Genomic DNA, 25,235 nt, shown 5'->3' on the forward strand with positions numbered 1-25,235 from the left:
CTTAGCTTAACTTAGGATATCACTGTCCATCCAGGAACCCAAGTCATGAATGGGGAATTTTCCAAGGTTTCATCCTTTCTCTTTGTGCTGTGATTGCTTCTCCCTCTTCCAGTACCCATTAACTGAGAAGTTCCACGGATTCTACTTCTCAAGGGTACTCCTGAATCTCTGCACCATTGCCCTTCCTCCATGCTCCATCCCTTCCTTTATTGCTCTCTCTTAGGTCTTTGTCTTTGCTTGCCAACCCTAGTGAAATGGACCCCTAGTTAGTATCACTGTGTCTGTCCTTCTCCCCTGCACTTAGTCATCTATAATCATACTATCATACAGCCTCACAATGTCATGTTCCTGTTATCCACAGCTAAAGCCTGGGGCCTTAGTATTGCAGAGAAATGTCTCCATCACCTGGCTTCTACTTAATGTCTCCATTCTCCACACACACACCCCTCACCCCTCTGTCATATCATTTTTATTCCACTGCAGAAGACTGCAGATCTTCCCCTCCCCCTACTAAGCACTGCTCTTTTATGCTTCTGTAACTTTGCTTAGTTCTTCTTCCTAGAGTTGTGTTTACCTCTGGTTGGTCAGCTAGTTCAAATTAATTAAATTTTTCATTCACTCAACAAATATTTATTAAGCACCAACAATGTACCAGCTACTGAATTAAATGCTGAGTATCAGACTATGTTCCTTCCCTATCCTGCTTTTTAAATTTAGTTTAGTTTCCATCAAGACCCTTCATGGGCATCATCTCCTCCAAGACACCTGAGAGGCTGGTATATCACCTCTCTTCTGTACCTACAAATATTCCAATGAATGTCCCAATCACTACACTGGAAACATGTTTGCTTATCTGTCTTACCCAAAGCACTGTGATCATTGTAGGGCAAGTTCTTGTGTCTTCTTCTTTTCATTTCCTGAGTCCACTGTCTGGTCTATGACTATTGCTTAATAAATATGTTTTAAACTGAGTTGAATGTTACTAAGATTGAAGATTACCAATGTAAATTAAATTTAATGCAATCCTTTCAGTTCTCTCCCACCATCATTATCTTTTATTCTCGTGCTATTCTTTCTCTGTTTTTCCTCTTTGTTGTCTACATCTCCTCTCTCTTTGCTTAAATATTTGGAAAACTGTGCATAGTCTCTGTCATCTAGAAGTGGTATTAGCGCTGGCCACTTTTTTGGTCAGAGGAGCTTATTCGTCTTTTGCCAGCCATGGGAATTCTAGGTTTCAGGTGGCTGAGAGAGAAAATAAGTTCAGAAAGGAAAGGGAGAACAAGAAAATGGTCTATCGAGGGAACGCTACTGGAACCAGTGCTCATGATGCAATGAAATCAGATGTGGGAGGAGTTGCTATTCACCCAGTATTGGAACCATGAGCTGTTACCGTCTTTTAAGGCTCCTGTCTTTAGATACACATTCAACACGCATGAAAATGCACTCAAGTGCACACATACACACAGGCACACACACGCACTTAAACATACATAGGCATACTCTTGCACTTTATTATGCCTGAATTGCCCATTTTTCTAAAAACTAGAAATATCCTACTCATTCTGGAGGTTCCAGGTCAAAACCCATTATAACCCGGGTCACATTTACCCCACTCTATTCTGATGGGAATGACCAAAAACTGTGGTAAATGACCACATATTTTAAAAATATTTATTTATTTGAGAGAGAGAGAGTGAACGTGAATGCAAGAGCACCATGAGTAGGGGGAGGGGCGGAGGGAGGGCGTTTCAAGCAGACTCCCCCCTGAGTATGGAGCTTGAGACAGGGCTCCATTTGAGACCCTGAGGTCATGACCTGAGCCAAAATCAAGAGTCATATGCTTAGCTGATTGAGCCACCCAGGTGCCCCAAATGACCACATTTTTAATGTCTGGCCCATTATGAATAAATACACAAATAAAATACAATGTAAATTAACTATTAGATAAATCAAATAAAAAGGGCAAATAAAATATATCCAATATATCGCTTTAGAATTATTAGATTTAGCAGAAATAGAATCACTTTGTCAAAATGCTAAAAAGCTTTCTAAATGTTTATTCCCAATTTCTCTACTATGTCATCACGAATCAGAAACAGCATGTAAACTGGAAACAGTCCACAGACCATGCTTTGAGAAATACCACTCTAAGGAAACTAGTATTAATTTACATAGTAGCCAGTGTACGCATGCTCACTAAGTAAATTCAAGAACAGAGGAAAACATCAGAGCTTGCTGGGTTGTTTTTGTTTGTCTGTTTGTTTTCCTATTTTGGACATGTTTTACATTTTTCTCTTTAAAGTTTTGAAATATTTACTATTAGCATTACCCAAGTGATTCAGAGTCAGTTTCCCAGTAAAGGTTTTCATACACTAATTCATTCCTCACTAGCAATTATTGAGCATAGGCTATATACCAGACACTGTTCAAGATGCTAAGGTTCAAATTTATATAAGCTATGGTCCCTGCATCAGACAAATCCAAATTAAAGGTCATTCTAGAAAACAACTGGAATGTAATCATCAAAAATATCAGGGTCATGAAAGTTAAGGGGAAGTCTGTAGAACTTTTCTATACTTATGGAGACTAATAAAACATGATTACTGAATGAGGCACATCGTTCAGAAACAAATTCTTACATTCTAAAGGATAGCAGTTGGAATTTATTTGGACAACAGATAAAATTTGAATGGAATCTGAGGATTAGATGGTAGTAATATAACAATGTTAATTTCCTGATGTATTAGTCAGCTCAGGCTGCCATAACAAAATATCATAAACTGAATGGCTTAAGCAACAGGAATTTACTCCTCATAGGTTTGGAGGCTAGGAAGTCCAAGATTAAAATGCTAGCCAATTCCTTTCACTGGTGATAACTCTCTTCCTTGCTTGTGCCCTCACATGGCAGAAAAAGAGAAAGGAAGCCAGCCCTTTTGGTGTCTCTTCTTATAAGGGCACTAATCCCATCATGAGGGCCCCACCTTCATGGTATCATCTAAACCTACTTAGCTCCCAAAGGCCTCTTCTTTAAATACCATTACAATGGGGAATAGGGCTTCAACATTTGAATCTGGTGGTGGGAGTGGGGATAACTGAGTCCTTAGCACCTGAGATTGATGACTTTATTGTGGTTAGGTGAAAAATGTCTTGTTTATGAGCAGACACAGCCTAAAGTAATTTAGGGTAATGGGGCATTAGGTTGGAAATTTACTTTCAAATGTTTTTCTGTGCTTAAAAATTTTCTGTAAGTTTATGATTATTTCCAAAAAAAGTTTTAAAGATGTTGTTTCTGGTCTCAAGATTCTTAATTCTATTTGGGAAGAGAGATATGTAAGCACCTGTAATTAGATACCACGAACTGCAGTGAAATGTGTGGTAGTATAAGAAAGTATTGAATTAGCAGAGGGAAGGGTGAGTTTGTCTGGAAGGAAAGCAGAGAGACCTCAAAAACAAAGTAAATCTTAAACAGGTCAGATTGGAAAACAAATGAGGGTCCATTGGATCCATGTTTACTTAGTAACAATTATGTGACAGGATTTGCATGTTTGATACATATTTTTGCCATGAATTTGACTTCCTTTTGATCTATCATCTCTTTTCATTATTTCCTTTTTAAGACTTATAAAAGACAAAGGTTTGTAAAAAACTTGAATTTTTTAAATTTAAATTTAAAGCCATCATCCTTTAACATATCATAATACATTTTAACACCTTCTTAGCTTCCTTGGTTCACTCTTGCTCTCCCTCTTACAGTCTTTCTGGCCTCTGGAACCCAGAGATAGATTGAAAAGACTTATCTGGTAGGTTTCCATCTTTGTCACTATGACTATGGCCCTCCTTAAAATATTATATTAAATTTCTAATGGACAAGGGAGAACAGGATTAGAGTGTTCTTTAATTTCTCTATTTCTTATAGAGATCTATGGCTCATTTATTGATTGGTCAAATATTTACACTTTATCTATGCAAAGGTAGAAAATTGCCTACCTAAGGCACATCTTGACTCGTTGTATGGTTTCCTTTTTTTCCAATTAAAAAAATTGATTTAACACTCAAAAACTGTAAGATTTTACATAAAAATTCCAGTGTTCAACTCTCTATACCTTTAGAAGTTATGGCCACTAGAACAAACAACTGACTAGAAAATTTGACTGGAATGAGTTGAGGTAGCCCATGTATGTTGAAGATATGATCATCAGTTCCCCAGTTCACACCACTCCCTATTGTCTGATATTGGTTTGTTATATTCACTTTTGTTGTATGTGTGAGTCCTGAAGGTACTTGCATATTCAACCCTGGCCAAATAGATAACAATGACTGTGAGAGCTTTGATGACAAAGAGAGCAAAAGTATGCATTTGAAATACTAAGTTTCAAGCTCCAGATTTAAAAAGGTCAGCAATGAACTCAAAAGAAATTTTTTGTAGAAAAGACTGACCATGATCCTTTCCTCCTTCCTAACTTGACCAGTAAAAAAGTATGTGAAATCAAAGTTGGGGCTAGTCAGAGGAGGAGAAAAGCTATTGTGCACTCGGCATTACAATCAGTTTCAAAAGAGACTTTTATACCCACTAATTTTAATTTTTCTGTAATGGAAATTGTTCTTGGTAAATCTGTTCAGATATTTGAAATTTACATTACCATTGAGTTCAGACTAATGTGGAATCGGAGATTCCTTCAAGCATAGTTCTAACTATGAATAACTCTACTTTTGCTGGTTGAGACCATGTTAAAGATTCATTTAAATGGCATGAGTAGCAACTTGCATTATACAAAGTACTGAAAACAATACTCCCTTTCTTCTAACAGACTTCACATAAAGAATTCTTTTACATATTATTTTGATTTTGCAAATAACCATCCATATTAGTAATCCAGAGTCAACTTTATTACTATCTTAATGATAATAATGTTTTACATGTGTATAATGCATTAAAGCCGACAAGCTGTTTTTAAGCTCATATGAGGTAATGTATAAGTGCACCATACAAATATTTTTTTCATACATTCATAAATATTTTTCTGAAATATTTGGTTTGTAGGTATGTTTTGATCATGAATACCACAGAAAAAATCAGTAAAATTTGATTTTATTTATTTATTTTTAAGATTTTATTTATTTATTTGAGACAGAGAGAATGAGATACAGAGAGCATGAGAGGGAGGAGGGTCAGAGGGAGAAGCAGACTCCCTGCCGAGCAGGGAGCCCGATGCGGGACTCGATCCAGGGACTCCAGGATCATGACCTGAGCTGAAGGCAGCCGCCCAACCAACTGAGCCACCCAGGCGCCCAGTAAAATTTGATTTTAAATAATTTTTATTATATATCAAAAGCCATGTGTTTATATTATTTCATCTCATTCACCAGAAGCACTGTTTATTATTAACTTGAGATAATACAAAGGCAGATAGTGGCACCTTATAAAATCTTGGTAAAATTAAACTTTCTGCCTGATTCCTCTCCTTTCTCATACTTCAATCATTTAACTGAAAGACCATATATTCAGCAACTACTAGATTCAAAGGTAAATAACACAGTCATTACCTCCTATGGGTTAACAGCCTAATAGGGGAAAAAGATACATACAAGATGAATTTTTATATATGACATAATGTGATGAGATCTCTTTTTTTGCCAGTTTTATGGAGATGTAAACTAATGGGTAAGAATGAGGATGAAGGGAGGATTCTCTTTGAATGCATATGGAAGGAGGTGTCATTTGGGGTGAACCTTGAAAACACGAAGAGAATTTTAGTTTTACATACCTATGACATAGTTGCATGAACATTGCTATTATTAGCTTTTCTTTCCCCTGACCTTTTATGTCCACTTACCTAATGATATTTCTTATGTTTCTTTACTGTAACATTTTTTCTTCACTCCTTAATTTCCTGATTCAATGTACAAATGGGAATTATTCTTTTGTATGCCTGCCAAAAGTGTTATTAAGAAAGGCTTTCCCTTATTCCATTTTAAGTTCTACTTCAAAAAAAAAAAAAGGTTAAATGAGAAATAAAATACCTAGGAATAAACCTAACTGAAGAGGTGAAAGACTTGTACTCTGAAAAGTATAAAACACTGATGAAAGAAATTAAAGATGACAAAAAGAAATGAAAAGACATTCCATGCTCATGGATTGGAAGAACAAATATTAAAATATGTATAGCACTCAAAGCAATCTATACATTTAATGCAATCCCTATCAAAATACCAACAGCATTTTTCCCAGGACTAGAACAAACAATCCTAAAATTTGTATGGAACCACAAAAGACCCCAAATAGCCAAAGCAACCTTGAAAAAGAAAGACAAAGCTGGAGGCATTACAATTCCAGACTTCAAGTTATATTACAAAGCTATAACAATCAAAATAGTATGGTATTGGCACACACACAAAAAGACACATAGATCAATAGAACAGAATAGAACACCCAGAAATGAACCCATGACTACATGGTCAATTAATCTTTGACAAAGCAAGAAAGAATATCCAATGGGAAAAAGGCAGTCTCTTCAACAAATGGTGTTGGGAAATCTGCATAGCACCATGCAAAACAATGAAATTGGACCACTTTCTTACACCATACACAAAAATAAATTCTACATGGATTAAAGATCCAAATGAGAAACCTGAAATCACAAAAATCCTAGAAGAGAGCACAGGCAGTAACTGCTCTGACATCAGCCATAGCAACATTTTTCTAGTTATGTCTCCAGAGGCAAAGGAAACAAAAGCAAAAATAAACTATTGGGACTATATCAAAATAAAAAGCTTCTGCACAGTGAAGGAAAAAAAAAATAAAAAAAACCGAAAGGCAACCGATGGAATGGGAGAAGATATTTGCAAATGACATATCTGATAAAGTGTTAGTATCTAAAATATATAAAGAACTTATAAAACTCAACACCCCAAAAATAAATAATCCATTTAAAAAGTAGGCAGAGGACTGGAACACCTGGGTGGCTCAATCGGTTAAGTGTCTGCCTTCGGCTCAGGTCATGCTCCCAGGGTCCTGGGATCGAGTCCCGCGTCGGGCTCCTTGCTCAGTGGGGAGCCTGCTTTTCCCCCTGCCTGTGCGCTCTCTCTCCCTCCCTCTCTATCTTTCTCTCTCTGACAAATACATAAATAAAATCTTAAAAATAAATAAATAAAATAAAAAATGGGCAGAAGACATTAATAAACATTTTTCTAAAGAAGACATACTGATGGCCAACAGACACATGAAAAGATGCTCATCATCACTCATCATCAGGGAAATGCAAATCAAAACTGCAATGAGAGATCATCTCACACCTGTCAGAATGCCTAAAACCAACAACAAACAACAAGTGTTGGCAAGGATGTGGAGAGAAAGGAACCCTCTTACACTGTTAGTGGGAATGCAAACTGGTGCAGCCACTCTGGAAAACAGTATGGAGGCTCCTCAAAAAGTTAAAAATAGAACTACCCTATGATCCAGCAATTGCATTAGTGGCTATTTACCCAAAGAATACAAAACCACTAATTCAAAGAGATATATGCACCCCTATATTTATAGCAGCATTATTTACAATAGCTAAGATATGGAAGTAGCCCAAGTGTCCACTGATAGATGTGATATATACAATGGAATATTACTCAGCCATAAAAAGAATGAACTCTTGCCATTTGCAACAACATGGATTGAGCTCTAGAGTATTAAGCTAAGTGAAAATAGGTCAGTCAGAGAAAGACAAACACCATATGATTTCCCACATATACGGAATTTAAGAAACAAAACAAATGAGCAAAGGGGAAAAAAGAGAGAGAGAAAGAGATAGGCCAAGAAACAGAATGTTAACTATAGAGAACAAACTGATAGTTACCAGAAAGGAAGTGGATGGGGGGATGGGCGAAATAGGTGATGGGGATTAGGGAGCGCACTTGTCCTGATGAACACCGGGTGATTAAAATAAAAACTTAAAAAAAAAAAAGGTTAGAGGGCCTATTAAATAAATCATGATACATCAGAAAAAGTTATTTAACATCAGGCCTTTAAAAAGGATGAAATGGATAACATACAGTGACTTAGAAGCATATTTACCATGAAAATGTTAAAAAACAGAATCATGAAAATGAGATAGGGAAGCTGAAGGGGCTCCATTATAGAAAGACTCCTCTCTGCTGTTTTTCTGTGAGGCACCATTTACTCATGTTCCATATTTTGCCTCTGAATAAGCCAAAGAAGCACTGTTTCCACTTCAAGGGGGAAGCAAGAAAGTTAATCATTCCCTGAGTTTTTGTCTTAGGCCCCAAACCCCTGACAACACCTAACAAGAGCCAGATCCCAAACATGTTCCAGGATATTAGCTTCCAGCAAACCTCGGCTGATGATGGCATCAATATATCCCTACCTTCGGTCATTTATGGAATAACACCCATTGTTCACCTGTGACTTCCTTTGATTGGACCAACCCTGCATTCTTGGAGGAACACATACCCTAGACCTTTTTCTAGTAGAAAGCCCTAGTCCCAAGCAATGATAAGACTTACTGCTTTCCTTTCTGAGTCTCCTAGACACTCCATCTACTATTCTCTACCGGTCACTCAACACTGTTCAATAAGCTCTGTTTCTACTTCTCTGGCTCACATCTGATTTTTATCCTGTGTGCAGCCAAGGACCCTCTTGATTGGTCCTGTGGGATGATGCCTCTCTGGGTCCTCAGACCCAGCCTCTCTGTATCAAAAGCACTATGTGCACATATTGATATTGATATATATATATATGAAGAAGAATGTTATCCATATAAGGAAAGAATTTGGTGGATACAGTGCTCCACCAAAACTTTTAGCACTAGCTAACTTTGAGGGAAATAGCATTTTCTATTTAGTATAATTCTTAATTTTTTAAGTTTTAAATAATTCAAACAAAAATATTTATATTGAAAGAAATACAAGGTATACACCACCCATTTCCCCATTTTATAAATTAGAAAAATTGCTGCCACTTTTTTACTCAGTTAATTTAATTCAATAATTATTCAATAATTTCATGAATGAATAATTTAATTCAGAATAAACTGCAGAAAATATTTAAAATGATATATTACATAAAATATAAATTCAAATTATTGAACAGTCAAGTCCAGTGAAGAATGATAATTCTAAAAATTATTTTTATATTAAGGCAGAATTCTAATTTTGTTAGAATTAAAGCAAAATAGTTTTTCATCAATAACCAGCAAGGCTCACTATTTTCTGTCAATATATCAAAACACTTGCAATAATTGCCTAAAGATAAAAAACAACAAATGTAACAAACTCATGAATCTGCTTTATAACTTTTCAATGCTTTAGTAACTGGAAATCATTTTTTTCTTTGAACGTACAGTAGACAACACATGAAAATTCAATAGAATCATAAAACCTGGACCATTTACAGAAAATGATACAATGCTCCATCACAAAGGCAACCATAGATTAGAACATAATATAACAGCTGGGAGAATAAAGAATTTCTTTAGCTACTACAACTGCAGGATATCTCAGTTGGTCTCACCCAGAACTACACAAGATATTCTTTCCCATCAGTGAGCCTGGCACTCTTCACTCAACCAGACCACCAAAAATAACATGCTCTTTCCATGTGGGATTAGAGCAGGCACACACTTATTTTACATTCCTTGTCCTACTGGATCCTCATTTCAGTTCAATAAGTGGACAGGAAAGATATTAATGAATGTATTTACAGATAAGGAAACTTGGTATCCTAGAGGCACCAAGCTTTGCCAGCCACAAATCTCATGAGCAGTGAGCAAACTACTGTGTACAAACCCACGGCAGGCATAAGAGATCGTTAACTAAGGTATAAATAAATGCAACCTGCCTTGCCATTTTTAGGAGAACTTTCTGGCTCCTGGCCCACTGTTGGTTTTTATGTTATTGTTGTTTTGGTTTTTGTCTTATGTCTTTAATCTGCACTGTTCTGTCTCTTTTAGGCATTGAGCAATTTGTCCTGAATTTAGAAAAGAGGTGCTAGAATGTGGGAGTGGGAGGTTGACCTACATCTGAACAATTTGCATATGATTCACCACAATTAAACAATTTGGTTTGAAATAGCTACAATTAAACTATTATCAGAGAAGTATTTACTAGAGGAGAAATTCTAAATTTATCTTCACATAGGTCTTAGCCAAGAAAGGGGCCACATTTTCTGACACTCTTATTAAGTAAAGCAAATAATGAAGTAAATTCTTCCAAATTAATACTTATATTACTAAGTCACTGAGGGCTAATTATACTTATGCTTCCTTTGGCTGTTTCTTTAAAAATTACAGGTTTAAAATACCAAGCAAAATGTGAAATTAGGGTAGACAAGAGAATCTCAGTTTCTAATAATATATTATATATATTAATACACATAAATGTAAATATTAAAAAATTGCCTTCTTGGTATATGGAAATTGTGTATGGTATGTCAAACCACCCTAAAATTATGGAGAGAGTAATATAAAAATGTAAAAGAAAGTAAATTCTGTCTACTGTAAAACATAAACTATAATAATATCTAATAAACTCTAGTAGTATATAATAGTATGGAAGAAAAATCCAAACTTATGATTAAATACTATGTGTTGGATGGTATCAAGTTTAGTGAATAAGCAGACGTAACAAACTTTTCAGTTATTCAGAATAAGCAACATCAGTTCTAGCTATGTCTGACTCAAAGAATACATTATTGAAACAAAGCTAAAACAAATACAACATATTTTATCACCAGAAGCGTTCTTTTTCTTACCTTTATAGGTGCGTGGAAAGGTCTCTGATTAATCTTTAAGGATACCCTAAAAAAGAAATGGAAAATAGATGAGATAGAAAGCAATAGAACAGTAGGCTTGCTTTAACATTATTACCAACACTGAGGGTCAGTGGTCTCTTTGCTGGGGGGCGGTCTATTTACTGTGGCAAGATGCTGTTCCATCCACAACATACACAAGTCTAGCAATGCTGAAGGTGATACAGGGCACACAAACATTAGACTAAAAACATTATGTGTGGATTGAGCATTTTTGCCATCTCTAGAACATGGATGTAGTGATTAAGACTTGTTCACAACTATTAGCCACTTTAGTAATTTTACTACTGACAGTTGGTAAAGGTGACAAGGGAAAAGTAAAATTACACCATATTGCTAAAATGAATAAAGACAACAACTATAAAACAACCAAAAAAAATTACTGACTTTCAGATTTAATAACATATTTCTTTTTGTCATTAAAAATATAGGTACTGGGGCACCTGGGTGGCTCAGTTGGTTAAACGTCCAATGCTTGATTTTGGCTCAGATCGTGATCTCAGGGTCATGGATCCAGTGCCCCCCACCCTCAGCACGCCCACCCCCTGCCCCATCCCATCATGCTCTGCTCTCAGCAGGGAGAGTCTGCTTGAGATTCTCTCTCTGTCTCCTTCTGCCCCTCCTCCTTCTCATGCTCCATCTCTCTCTCTCCCTCAAATAAATAAAATAAATCTTTAAAAAATAATACATATACACTCACATAAATGATCATGTGAGTGTGTGTATATATATATATAGGTACTAATAATATACATACACTATGTAGTGTATATATATATATATATACACTAAGATTATAGTCCATTTTGTGGATATGATCACATTTCAGCATGGAGTAAAATCAAGTCCTACATTTTAGACATTTCAGAGAGCTATTACCTGGCATAGGAAATTGCTGTAAGGAAATTGTGGTGCCCTTCATTAGAATAGAATTGGTCTTAGAACTAGAGGGCAATTTAAAAACCAACTGGTCCAACACCCTCACTTTACAAAGCAAATCAAGGCTGCACAGCTAGGTCATGGCAGGACTAAGTGTCCTCCGTGCCTCCTACCCCTACTCATCCCCCAGCATTATATTATTTAATTCTCTGTAACTTCCAGAATTGGAAAGAAGTAGGGAGAATGGAATCCTGTATTCCGCTCTTGGTAAGTCCCATATTCTTGATGCAGATTCATAGTCCTGCCTGAATAAATGACCTATGTCGTCAATATTATTGCATCGACTTCATTCGAAACTCCCTTCCTTGGTGAAGGGAGATACCGAAGAATTAGATGCCAGGCTTCTCTTCTTATGCTGCTTACAAATCAAGGGGAGAAAGCAGGAAAAACAATTAAGGGAAAAAGCACGTGAGCCATGAAGCTGACACACCAGTCAGCACCACTACTAGCAGGATATGAGGGAAGCCACCCAGTCGTCCTTCACATAAAATCTGTTTTCTGGGCAGCCTTCAAAGAAAATCTACCATTGCTCTTGAACAAATGCTTTCCTTCTCTGAACTGATCTGTACTATTATAAGTAGTAATGAAATCATTCTCCTTTGCTTTCTGGCTGGACTTCTTTTGTCTTAAATATACAATCACATGTGATTCTTAATTAATAAAATGCAATTTTGGTAACAATAATAAGGGCTTATTAAACCATTTCTTGTAAACGCTTCCAAAAGACAATAACCCGTGGCCCAGTTTGTTTTGATGTTAACAGTAACCTCTATATTTTCAGAAAGTGCAAGAACAGAATCAACATTACATACACATAGAATCCACGTCTGTTCTATTAGGACCTAGAATTTTAAGAGACTGGGGACCGAGCAAGCAGGAATGAATTAGTGGTGGGGATGTTTTCTTGTGCTGGAATCGCAGAAGCAGCTTGTGTGTGCCACAGTGGAAGCTCACGGTATCAGTAAGAGACCTCTCCCCTTGCAGGACAAACTCAATGATTAATTCATGTTCCCTTGCAGAATGTCAAAGGATAAGTGTCATAACTTTAGAAGTTACATCAGATATAAGAAAAAAAATTAGATAAAAAAATGTTTCCAAAATGAGAGATTGAAATTACTTGAGAGTTTACAGTAAATCTAGCTAAAGTAGCTATTGACTCTAGGAAGACAAAGCATTATTTAGTAATAAGATGTATTTGCTGGATTTTATTACTCCAAGTTTACAATACAGCTTAAATCACGAAGAAGGAATGCTGAGACAAAATTCTTTTGTGTGCCGAAGTTTGAGCAACTTAATCCAACCATATTTAAGAGAAATAAAGTCACAGAATGAATTACCAAGAAATATGTTCTTTGAAATTTCAGTCATCAGTCAAGTATAAAGTGGTTCTACATTTTTCTACACGAAGCCATATGACTACAGTTCAGCCCTCTTATTTTATAGATATATAAATACACACACACATGTACACACCATAGTGGGTGGGCACAATTATGTTGTATATAAGCAAATATGGTTAAAAACTGAAGTACACACTTCTACCCATTATGTATTTTATGTTCTCAAATATGCTTGACTAGGGACTAGAGTTTTGGCTTTGTAATATCTCTAAAATCAGGTAATTATGGTAAATAAGCATGTCTACAAGTTTCAAAGTGACATACACAGTACAAGTGACTGCCAATTTAAGACCAATTACCATAATGTAGAAGGCAAGATTTTGTAGACAGTTGGAGAAGGACAAAGAATTAAATGTCAAGCTGCTATTTTTAATATAACATTAATTAGAAACTCTTCTTGCTCTCCGCTCTCCTTCTCTTCTACTGGAGAGACTATTTCTTATTAAGATGCTACCAGAAACACTTAAAAAGATCTCCTGTTCGAAAAAATGCAGTTTAAACAGCCAAGGGAATTTAAACTATTGTATAAATGTGTTTAAGCTTTCATTGCTAAAGGCTCTAGTTCTTCCATCAAAATAAGAGGTCACAGCACGCGTATATTCTACAAAGAGAGCAAGTTATTCAATGCATTTGAAGAAGAGGAGCAAAATTAGACCTTGGCGTTTCTACAGACTACTTAGGAGATACCAACTGTATAATGTCTACACTATACACCTCTAACATAAAATAAGAATGATCTTTACAATGAACATTAGAGAATTATACTTAACATTTTTTAGAATAAAATTTAAAAATACAGTTAAAAGCTTTTTAAAAAGATCTTTTGAGAGAGAGAGAGAAAAAAAGAGAGAGGGTGTGCACGCACCAGTTGGGGGAGAAGTAGAGGGACAGAGAGAGCGAATCTCAAGCAGACTCCCCGCTGAGCATGGAGCCCAGGACCCTGAGATCGTGACCTGAGCCGACAGCAAGAGCGGGATGCTTAACCGACTGAGCCACTCAGGCACCCCTAGTTAAAAGCTGTTTGCAGGTCTAGATAAGTGCTCTTATTTTATGGATCTATAAATGAATTAAGATATATGCTATAATATAATATTTATGAGTAAAGCCTAATTTTATTATCACAGCATGTGTTTTATTTTGATTTCATTAAGCTTAGTATAGCCACTTTAGGAAGAGTGAGCATTAAAAATGTCACATTTTTAGCTTTGAGGTTCACTTACAGTTCCTCTACAGGATTCACACTTAATATATTTTAGGATATTTAAATATTTTTATTTAAATATTTAAATTCACATTAAATATACTAGTATATTTTTACTTGAAAACCTATATTCTTCTATTTGGTCAACGAAGAAAAATAAATCCAAGATTAAAATATAAAGCTGAATTTTATAATACTCAATTTTTTGACATTAACTATTAGCCAAGCATAGATATTTGTTCATAGGAAATAAATGTATTGTTGCCACCTGGCCTTTTACACACTCCATTTTCTCTTCTATACCCACAATCTGAATGACCCAGTTCTACACTTTGAATCTAAGTCCAGGGAAGGGTGAGTGTTGTGTTAGTCTCTCAGTTTTGGTCAGTTTAATAATTACATCAGGAACTTGTGGTTTACTTAACGGCACACAGATTCTTCTCACAAAAGGGCATATAAGACCCAAAGCTTTTATGGTATTATAACCCTCTTCACTTCCTAACAATCATGAGATGATCTAAATCATTAGAAGGCCACTCCTGACCTTTTAAAGCTGAACTTCCTTGCATGGCGGTACATAGCATGGTTTGAGAATAGTTCCAACAGTAACTTCATGTCCAAGGAATCTGATAAAGCCTTTTTCCCCACAAAAGCTCAATTGGAGAGAACGATATGACTGGTTTTCTGCCAGAAGACCGCTGTAGAGATTGATCTTTAGTGATCTTTTTTTTTTTTTTTTTTTTGCCAAGTGACAGCTGGAACATGCCCATTAGATGGTTCTAGAAGTGTTCTTAAGCAACTTGTAGAGGCCCAGCTGAGGTCTTGTCAGTTGATCTGAGAAAAGCAGTGACGGCATCCCAATGACAGACTGTCAGATTGTCATGTTTGATACCTTTCTGGAATAAAAATCTCCATTCAAGTAAAATGTGCTGTACTTTAAAATCTCACAGATCCAGGAAGTGGAATTTTTAACTATGTTTATAATATACATGACAGAGTAAGTTTCGTGTCATTTATTAAAAACACACATGTGCATACCCTCTTTAAATGTACTTTCTTTTGGAATAAATTAAATTCACAGTATTTTATTCCCAAAAATATCTCAACATTTGTTTTGAAAAATACAAAAGAACTGATAATTCCCATTAAGGGAAGGTTACATCTAAAATAAGAAATTCTTGTTCTTACAGAGTTTGTTTCCCACCACAAGTAATTAATTTGTAAATAGATACAGGCCATGACAAATGGTGGTAAGTGCTATGAAAAGAAATAAAGCAGGGAAGTGGGCAAGTGAGGAGCTGGTGTTATGATTTTAGATAAGGTGGGAAGATTAAGAAACCCTGGAAGGAAAAGAACACAAAGAAAAGATCACACTGATTCATAGAGGCTATATCATCAATCACCTTGGTTTTGCCAATTATGGATGGTTTGAGCCTGAGATTTTCCTTCATGTCACCATGTGATTTTTCTGTAAAATGGGATAACAACCTACACTTTGTAAATTTTTGAAACATACAGTTGATTGCAAAAATATTGTAGGTAAATATCTGAAAAGAAAACACAGTGATTAAAGAGAATGCACCAGAATGGAACTTGATGAGTTCCATATAGGACACCATCTTAGGCCACTTCCACATATGAGTGAAAACTCATAATTAGTATTTCCCTTTTATAGATAAGAAACAGATACTTAAGAGGAATAAGTAAATTCCTAATGTCAGAAAGAACATAGGGGTAAAGATAGGGTTTTGATCTGGGTCTCTGTCACTCTGAAACTCAGTTCCTGCAGCGCCACCTTAATGACCCTCTGAAATCCAAAATACAAGGCTCCTTCTGCCCTCATGTCAATTCTCTCCATCCTTAATATCTTGTGTAATAACTGCAATACTTTATGTTTCTGCCATATCTTAAAAGTCTTCAAAGCGTGTTCCTTAAGTACTTACTGTCACTCTTATAAAAGTTCTGAAGTAAGTATTATTCAATAACGTGAAGGCAAAAATGGTTATATTATCATTATGTAACTTCATCTAATTGTTAGTGAGAAAGGTGGCACTAAATCTTAAATTAGCATACTGTGAATACATTTGATTTTCTACTATATGGTACTGCTTTCAATCTGAGTTAGAAAAGTAAGGCAAAAGCTCTCCAAATCAGAAATGCAATTCTGATTTTTCTTTAGGGATGAACCCATGTGGTAACAAATAAAAGAACTAAAAATCAAGTTCCCCCATTTTCTGATTTTAGCCTTCTCATACTTTATCTCTCATAAACTTGTTTTTACTCATCATTTTGTTCCCCAGCCCCCCCAAAAACTAATTTAATCAATTCTACTTTGGGGACATATAAGGTTATACTTAATCAGACTTGATAAATTCCTCCAGTGTTTTAGTGCTTGCATAAAAATGTATTTATGATTCAGTTAATTATTTATATAACCCACGATTATCTTAAAAGTAAATGTCAATATTAGCTATATATTTTTTCTTTCTCAGAATTCATCTATAGGTATTATAGGCTGGACAAAATAATTTGTTTTCATAGTATGATGACAGAGTTTTAGATGCTCCAAAGATTAAGATTTAATAGTCTACCATGATCCAGAAAGATAATTGCTCTTGTTTTATGATGAATATAAGGTGGTTTATTGTATACAGTATCAACTTGACTTACTTAAATTAAATCTAAGTTCCTCTGAAATTTATGCCTAGGTCAATAAATCACTTGAGACACTGAGGTAAGTTGGTAGCTCCATTTTCTACAATTAAAGAGAATGGGTCAATAACTACATTTGACTAATACCCACATTCTCTATATGACAAACAATGAACCTCATTAGTCTAAGAGGTAGATCAATTAAGTTTTGTGGAAGATGATAAAACACCAGGGGAATAATATCAAATCAATGAAAAATTTCCAAGTCAGAAAAAGGTGCTCAAAAGAAGATTCTAAGCCAGTCTATCTTTTGAATGGCTTGGCATCCTTTTATATACTCATATACTCTCATCAAGAGTTCATCTTTATCACTTTTCCAGGTCCTCAACATTTAGCAAATCACTTAGAATATGTTTCTTGGACAGAAGACATACACTACCTCCAAAATCTTAAGTTTACTTATCACTGATACTTGAATTTTAAATCCCCTTGTTGGCAAATATATAAATTTCCAATTCTCAAATGATACTCCAAAGAGGTATTTTTGTTTTGTTTTGCTTTGTTTCATTAATGAACATGCCCTCACATTGTTCTTCTGCCCTTTGCCTAGGACTTCCTGACCTTGAAATATTAGAAGCCTCAAAGTTGGAGAAAAATCATAAATATTGCATGGCTACAATAGGAAACTGGAAAATGGCATATAAGAAGCTACTCAGTTGCACAGAAACCATTTTTTCTCCCCAGTTAATGAAATAGTGAGTTACCAACATTTTCAAAGCCATTAAAATCAAGGTGATTTCCCAATCTTTATCAAAGATATATGCAGGTTGCTGAAGGTGCAGAACAAAACAACTGAGAGAGAGATCTCAAAATATCTAGCCAGTGAACTCATCCATAGATGACTGCAAAAATTTCTTCCACCTCTAGATTTCAAGTTCTCCATGCGTAAAGACCTGTCACTCCCATGTCTCCCTGTACCTAGCACAGAGTCTGGCAAATGGTAGATGCTAACTTAAAATTTCTTAAATATAAATTCTTAAATTCTTCAAAATGCAGACTCAATCCTATACTCCTACTCATGCTTAAAATCCTTCAATGCCTTCCCGTAACTGTTAGAATAAAGACTAAAATCCTTCACAGAGTCTACAAGGACCTGCTGGTTTAGCGCCGACCCACTTCCCGAGGCTTGTCTCACATGAAACTCCTACTTTACTGTTGGTGCTAACCTGGATTTTTCTAAGACTTTGTAGACACCAGCTTCTTTCCCCCTAACGACATACCTTAGATAATTATTTTTAAAATACTTCAAAATACAAATGTATAGAAGTATCAAAACTTATAAAACAGACTGCAAATATCCAACCCAGATGAAATAGGCATTACCATTTTGTTATGCTTTCTTTAGTTATCCTTTTTCCTCTAATTCTGTCTGCCCAGAAAGGACTTCTCTTACCACCAAACCCGAAATGACATCCCTTCCTAACATTTCCATCTTGTTCTGCTTTATTTTTCAGAGCAGTAATGACCACCTAAGATGTAATATATTTATTTGCTAAATGCTTCTTATCTGTCTCCCTTTCTAGAATGTAAGCCTCATGCTAAATAAATACCTTATTGTAGCTCAAGCTCAACCCAACACATTTCCTTTCCCTTCCACTGCACCCCATATACCCAGAACAGTCTGAAGTTGGCATGTGTGTTTGCTTGGTAGCTTTTACTCTTCCTAAGAGTGTGTGTCTCCATAACAAAGATAACGCATAGGTCCCTTCCCTTTCTTTTTGCCTGGTTAACGTTTATCCATCCTCCAAATTTTGACTGTTGTGCTACTTCTTCAGACAAGCCTTCCTCTACTAGCTTGCTTATTCCTTTGCACTCCTTCTTTCCAGCAATTGTGACAGTTAACATTTTCCTTTTGTTTGGGTGCATATTGAATAATGGAACTCTCTAGCCACTAGACTATAAGCTCCATGAAGGTGGGGTCAGTTCTGTGTTTATCAGTCTTGGTTGTAAGCACACAGGAGACACTAGGGAATAAATGAATTGAGCTGCGACATAATTCAGAGGAAATGATTCCTCACTTACTAAGGCCAGAAGTCAGTCATTTCCTTGGCCAGATTTTCCTTCTGCATTTTCCTACAAATGAAATTGCTGGCCTGACTAACATGAAACAAGGATAACCGGGTACTATTTCTCTTTGTCATAAAGACATTTTCTCCCCACAATATTTTATTATGCTTCTGGAGAGCCTGCCATTTGTCTCTATGAATTGGTCAGTGCACATATTGTTTCATATTTTAAGATAAACAACTTTATTTCAACACATTCCAAAGCTAGGAGTCACCAAATTATATTTAGGCACCAAAGAGAAAGCTACTTTGTGGTATTTACTGGTGTTTCAGTGAATCAAGTAGAAATATTTCAAATTGTTGTCTCATTATTCTCAAAAACATTCCAGGTAAAATGTGAGATCCAATTCACCTAAGTTCCTGCTCAGAAGCTCATGTAGTATCGGATCAAATTACACAGCATTTGTATTTTGAAACTGAGCCCTTTTTCCTCTGGCCTTTTTTTTTCCCCTCACATTCTTTGCAAACAATGTATAGAAACACACACCCCCCTGAAGAATTAAGATTCAGACAATATGGAAATATCTATATTAGCATACAATCATTTCTGGTTAGTTTTACAAAAACCAGACAAGTAAAATTTCAAGAAAACTTAAAAAAAATTCTTTTTTGATTGCATACTCTAAAAATATATTTATATAAGACTGGGTTTTAATAGCAAATTTCTCCAGGCCACATAGAGCTCTTATACCCACTTTCACATCTGCAAAGTTATTTCTTCAGTTTATGGCTAAGAAGAACAGGAAAGTAGTATGAATTGTGTCATAAAGGTATCTTGAAACAATTTTATTAGATATTCTGCAATCATATAAAAGCAAAGCATGTCTCTGGGATAAATAAATAATACTTATGTTGCACGAACAATCAAGTCAATATGCATTCTTTTCAACATGGGCAAAGACAAATAAATATTTTTTTATATATATATGCACACACACACATATATATATAAACTTTGATATATGATGTAAAATAATAATTCCTCACATCTTTCCCTCCAATCCCAAATTTAGTATTTAGGAGCAATTTCCAAAAAACAAGTTTGCTTTCTCTGGAGTCATCAACTCAGTCATTATTTAAAAATATATTTTTTGGGCGCCTGGGTGGCTCAGTTGGTTAAGTGACTGCCTTCGGCTCAGGTCATGATCCTGGAGTCCCGGGATCGAGTCCCGCATCGGGCTCCCTGCTCAGCAGGGAGCCTGCTTCTCCCTCTGACCCTCCCCCCTCTCATGTGCTCTCTGTCTCTCTCATTCTCTCTGTCTCAAATAAATAAATAAAATCTTTAAAAAAAAAAAAAGAGCATCACCTTTAAAAAAAAAAAATAAAAAAAAAAAATAAAAAAAATAAAAATATATTTTTTTTTCAGAAAATGTATTTAGTGTTTCTATTATTTACACAGATGTCTAAAACTCAAATTCCTGGGGCGCCTGGGTGGCTCAGATTGTTAAGCATCTGCCTTCGGCTCGGGTCGTGACCCCAGGGTCCTGGGATCAAGCCCCACGTCTGGCTCGGGGCTCCTGACTCCTGACTCCTGGCTCCTGGCTCCTGGCTCCTGGCTCAGCGGGGAGCTTGCTTCTCCCTCGCCCTCTGCCTCTCCCCTGTTCATGCTCTCTCTCTCTGTATCTCTCTGTCACAAGTGAATAAATAAAATCTTTCAAAAAAAATAAAAAATAAAACTCAAATTCCTATAGCAAGTTGGCAACATAAACTAATTATGTGAACTGGAGTGAACTGTATTTGGCTGGAGAATTCGTGTTAGGTAATTTGTGACTTTTGCTTTAAAGAAAGATGAAAACTTCTACATATACCTATTTTTCCCCAATATGCAGCAATACTCTTAAGTTAATTCATCTACATAGTGCTTGCTTATATGCAAGTTATTGTTTTAAGTTTTCCCCCAAATTGCAAAGGATAGTAAACATGTGTTTCTGTCTCAAGATGCTTATCGTCTAGTGTGTTAGACAAACCCATAATTGGAAAAATGATAACTGAGTGTAGTAATGACAATGATAGACACTGACGAGATATGCACAGGATATTGTGGGAACATGGATTAGGGTCATTATTTCTCACTGGAGTCAGACGGAGAGTGAGATCAAGCTGATTTTACAAGGACGGTAAGAATCAACTGGAATTGGAATTGGCAAAAAGTTGGGAGTGTGAAGAGAAAGCCTCCAGACAAAGAGATCAGCAAAAACAAAATCCCAGAGAGAAGAAACAGCATGGTGTAAGAATGAAACTTCTATCACTGAAGTGTTACATAGGATATGAGGCAGGGAGTGGCTAGAGATGAAACTGGAGAATTTGACAAAGGCCAGATCACAGATGACCTTACGTTGTACTAAGGAGTTTATCATAATCACTATGACAAATGAATTTACTCTTATTGCCAAATCTTACATGATGTAACTGGATGGCTTAGTTTCTGTTTTGAGAATGATTGAGAGAAAATATTAGGACTTACTAGAATAGAATATCTTAGTTGATTACTAAATTTTCTATAGATTTAAGGATGGGAAGTCATGGCATTGATGCTATATTTCCTATTCTTGTGATACACAGTTGATGTCTTTCAATGTATATGTTGGGTAATATGTTAAGATTTCTCTTTAATTGTAGAATACTCAGGAAAGATTTGGAATGGAGAAACAAATTAAGAGGGTTTTGTGTTAGTTCAGAAGAGAGATGATGAGAGTTCTAAACCAGGGCAGTAGGAATACACAGGGAGAAGGTGGAAAGTTTCAAGAACTATTTAGGACGCCATATTGGAAGGAGTCAGATGTGGGTGATGGATGTTGAAGGAGGAGTCACAGATGACTCTCCAATTTCAGCTTGGAAAACCGGTTCATTCTGATGCCACCACCTAAGATAGAAGTTATAAGAGTAAAAATAATTTTGAAGAGAAAAATGCTGAGATGTGACTTTGAGATTTGTGATACCTGAAGAGCCATCCAGAGGGTACTGAATATGTGGCTCAGATAAGAGGTCGTTCTGTTGGGGATAAAAATTGGGGGAACTATCAGCATACTAGTAAGAGTTGAAATTTTGAGAATCAATTTGCTCCACCTAGAAACAGTGTTTAGATTTTGGGGAGAAGAATCCAAGAATGATATGGGGCAACTGGGTGGCTCAGTCGGTTAAGTGTCTGCCTTTGGCTCAGGTGATGATCCCAGGGTCTGGGATCGAGCCCCATGTCAGGCTCCCTGCTCAGCGGGGAGCCTGTTTCTCCCTCTCCCTCTGCCACTCCCCGCTGCTTGTGCTCTCTCTCAAATAAATAAATAAAATCTTAAAAAAAAAGAATCCAAGAATGATAAATAATAGTGTTTGTAGTAGAAAGGAGGAGGAGACAGAGAGGAGAAGACAGAGAGGAGACAGAGAGGAGAAATGGTGAAAGATTAGAAAAAAAAAGAATGGGGAGAAGTCAGCAGCATTTCAAACAGGGTGGCTGACCAAGTCAAATGCATCAGAGAAGTCTAATAAAGTTAAGACTACATATGACCCTTGCATTTGGCAATTAAGAGCTATTAGGTGATCATAGGATAACAGAGTAGTTTTAATATCTTTATAAGGGCATAAATTGTATTTAAAAATTACCTGATAAAGTTTTTCTTATGCTTATTGAATAAATAAAAGCAAGACTATGATTTCTTCCTTGTACATATGAAGTACAAATAAAATATTAATTTGAAAATAGACCATTTCTATACTACTTTAAATATACAGAAAGATGAATCACATTTTAATTAAAATATATCTAAGTTTCAAAGTGCTTAGAGTTCAATGGGTGAGACCTAGATATAAAGGTGCTCTATAAGGGCTAACTATAATTATTATGCATTTATTTATTACTTATTTATACCTATTGTTATTTCATTATCATTGCCTTTTGTAAATATTTATCTAAATTATTACTCTTTCTTGGCCGCCTGGGTGGCTCAGTTGGTTAAGCGACTGCCTTCGGCTCAGGTCATGATGCTGGAGTCCCGGGATCGAGTCCCACATCGGGCTCCCTGCTCAGCAGGGAGTCTGCTTCTCCCTCTGACCCTCCCGACCCTCCCCCCTCTCATGCTCTCTCTGTCTCTCTCTCTCAAATAAATAAATAAAAATTTTTAAAAAATAAATAAATAGGGGCGCTTGGGTGGCTCAGTTGGTTGAGCGACTGCCTTCGGCTCAGGTCATGATCCTGGAGTCCCAGGATCGAGTTCCACATCAGGCTCCCTGCTCGGCAGGGAGTCTGCTTCTCCCTCTAACCCTCCTCCCTCTCATGCTCTCTGTCTCTCATTGTCTCTCTCGCAAATAAATAAAATCTTAAAATAAATAAATAAATAAAAATAAATAAATTATTACTCTTTCTTAAAGAAGCACATAAGATGTATTATTTTATATCACTTAAAAAGCATTTTTAAAAATAAATTAATAGTTGGAGATATTTTACATTATAAGAAATCTTCTTTGAAATGTTATTTATTTATTTAAGATTTATTTATTTATATGAGAGAGATAGAGAAGGGGCAGAGGGAGAGGGAGAGAAACAGACTCCCTGCTGAGTGGGGAGCCCGAGGCAGGGCTTGATCTCAGGACCCTGAGATCAGGACCTGAGTTGAAACCAAGAGTCAGACATTTAACCAACTGAGCCAACCAGGCGCCCCTGAAATGTTATTTAAACATGGGCAAAAAAAAAAAAAAAATTAGGCCTTTGATTTTGTATAAGGTGTAAATCATAGGTAAAAATGTGAGAAGAAAGGCAGGGCACATTAGGTTAGTCTACATTCAAAGCTCATAGGGTGGCAGGTCACTGTTCTAAATAATGGAATCCCTTTACATGGTGTCCAACAGTGATCTCTCCAAATATTAGGGACCCTCATAGCATGACTGTGAGAAGAAAATCCTAAATCTGTGATTTCTAATCCGGAAAGCACTTTGGGCTTACCCGAGAGTCTTTTCAAAATATGCATGTCAAGGGTCCACTCTAGACCTACTGAAACGGAATATCCAGGAATGGGTCCAAGGTATGTGCATTCTGAAAAGGCCCCCGAGATGATGCTTATGTTCATATGTAGATAAGAATCACTATCCTACATGGGAGGGAGGATTACTCAAACCCCAGATAATGGCCTCTATTTTTAATTTAGTCTGCTTCAATCAAATGTCATGATGAACATAGGATTATTCATAAAATTCCTCCATCAACCAGAAGGATGAAACTTTTCACCTCTACCAGGAAAGCTACAAGGTGGGCAAAAGGGGGTTTCCACTTCTCTATTAGGAAATAGAAAGAGATCCTAGGAGTGCTTCTGTTAGGTTTCAGCTACTTTTTCTAAAATTTCAGTTTGTGACCCTCTAGGTTTTCCAATTAAACCAGGGGCAAAGGGGAGATCCAACTCATTTGGACCCTTATCTGAGTATACAAATGCCTTCAAATGCGGCCACCTACTATTGTGCTCTTAAGAGCAGTGACTGGCAAAATATCTGTGTGTGTGTGTGTGTGCGCGCGCCCACACATGTTCATATGCATGAGTGCGCATAGTGGGCATATTTCCCTTCTTGATGAAATAAAGCTGCAGTTCCAGTAGTCACAGACAGAGTAAACTGCTTACAATGTAATTATTAAAGGGAGGGAGGGAAGGAGGATAGGAGGGAAGGAGGGAGGGGGAGAGAGAGAGAAAGAAGGAGAGAGAATTTCTAATACGTTGGTATTTCTGCTGATCTATAATAGGTTTTAAGATTTTCACAAATGTAATCACTATTGGTATTATTTTTACCATGTTGAATTCACACAGCATGTAATTCTTCCCCCACTGGTTAAGGAGAATGGAAAATATAATATAGGCATCATTGAGAAATGATAAAAGGAGAACTGAGAGAACTGGTAAAGGGGGAGACATCGTCTAGTCTAGGAATACAGAGCACATTGCCTGAGAAAGTAATGTTCCACTTTTTGCTTGGATGCAAATGCCAGGGACAGACTGTTGCATAGCTTTTTTGAAATATCCATCCTCTTTCTGCTCCAGCTTTCTGCCCACATCCTCAAGAACTACTGCTCTAAGGAGTCCAATTCATCCCTGAATTATCTGTTCTTACATACAAATTTTATCTAAGTCATT

This window comes from Neomonachus schauinslandi, chromosome 1, assembly GCF_002201575.2.
Source record: "Neomonachus schauinslandi chromosome 1, ASM220157v2, whole genome shotgun sequence".
Lineage (NCBI taxonomy): Eukaryota > Metazoa > Chordata > Mammalia > Carnivora > Phocidae > Neomonachus > Neomonachus schauinslandi.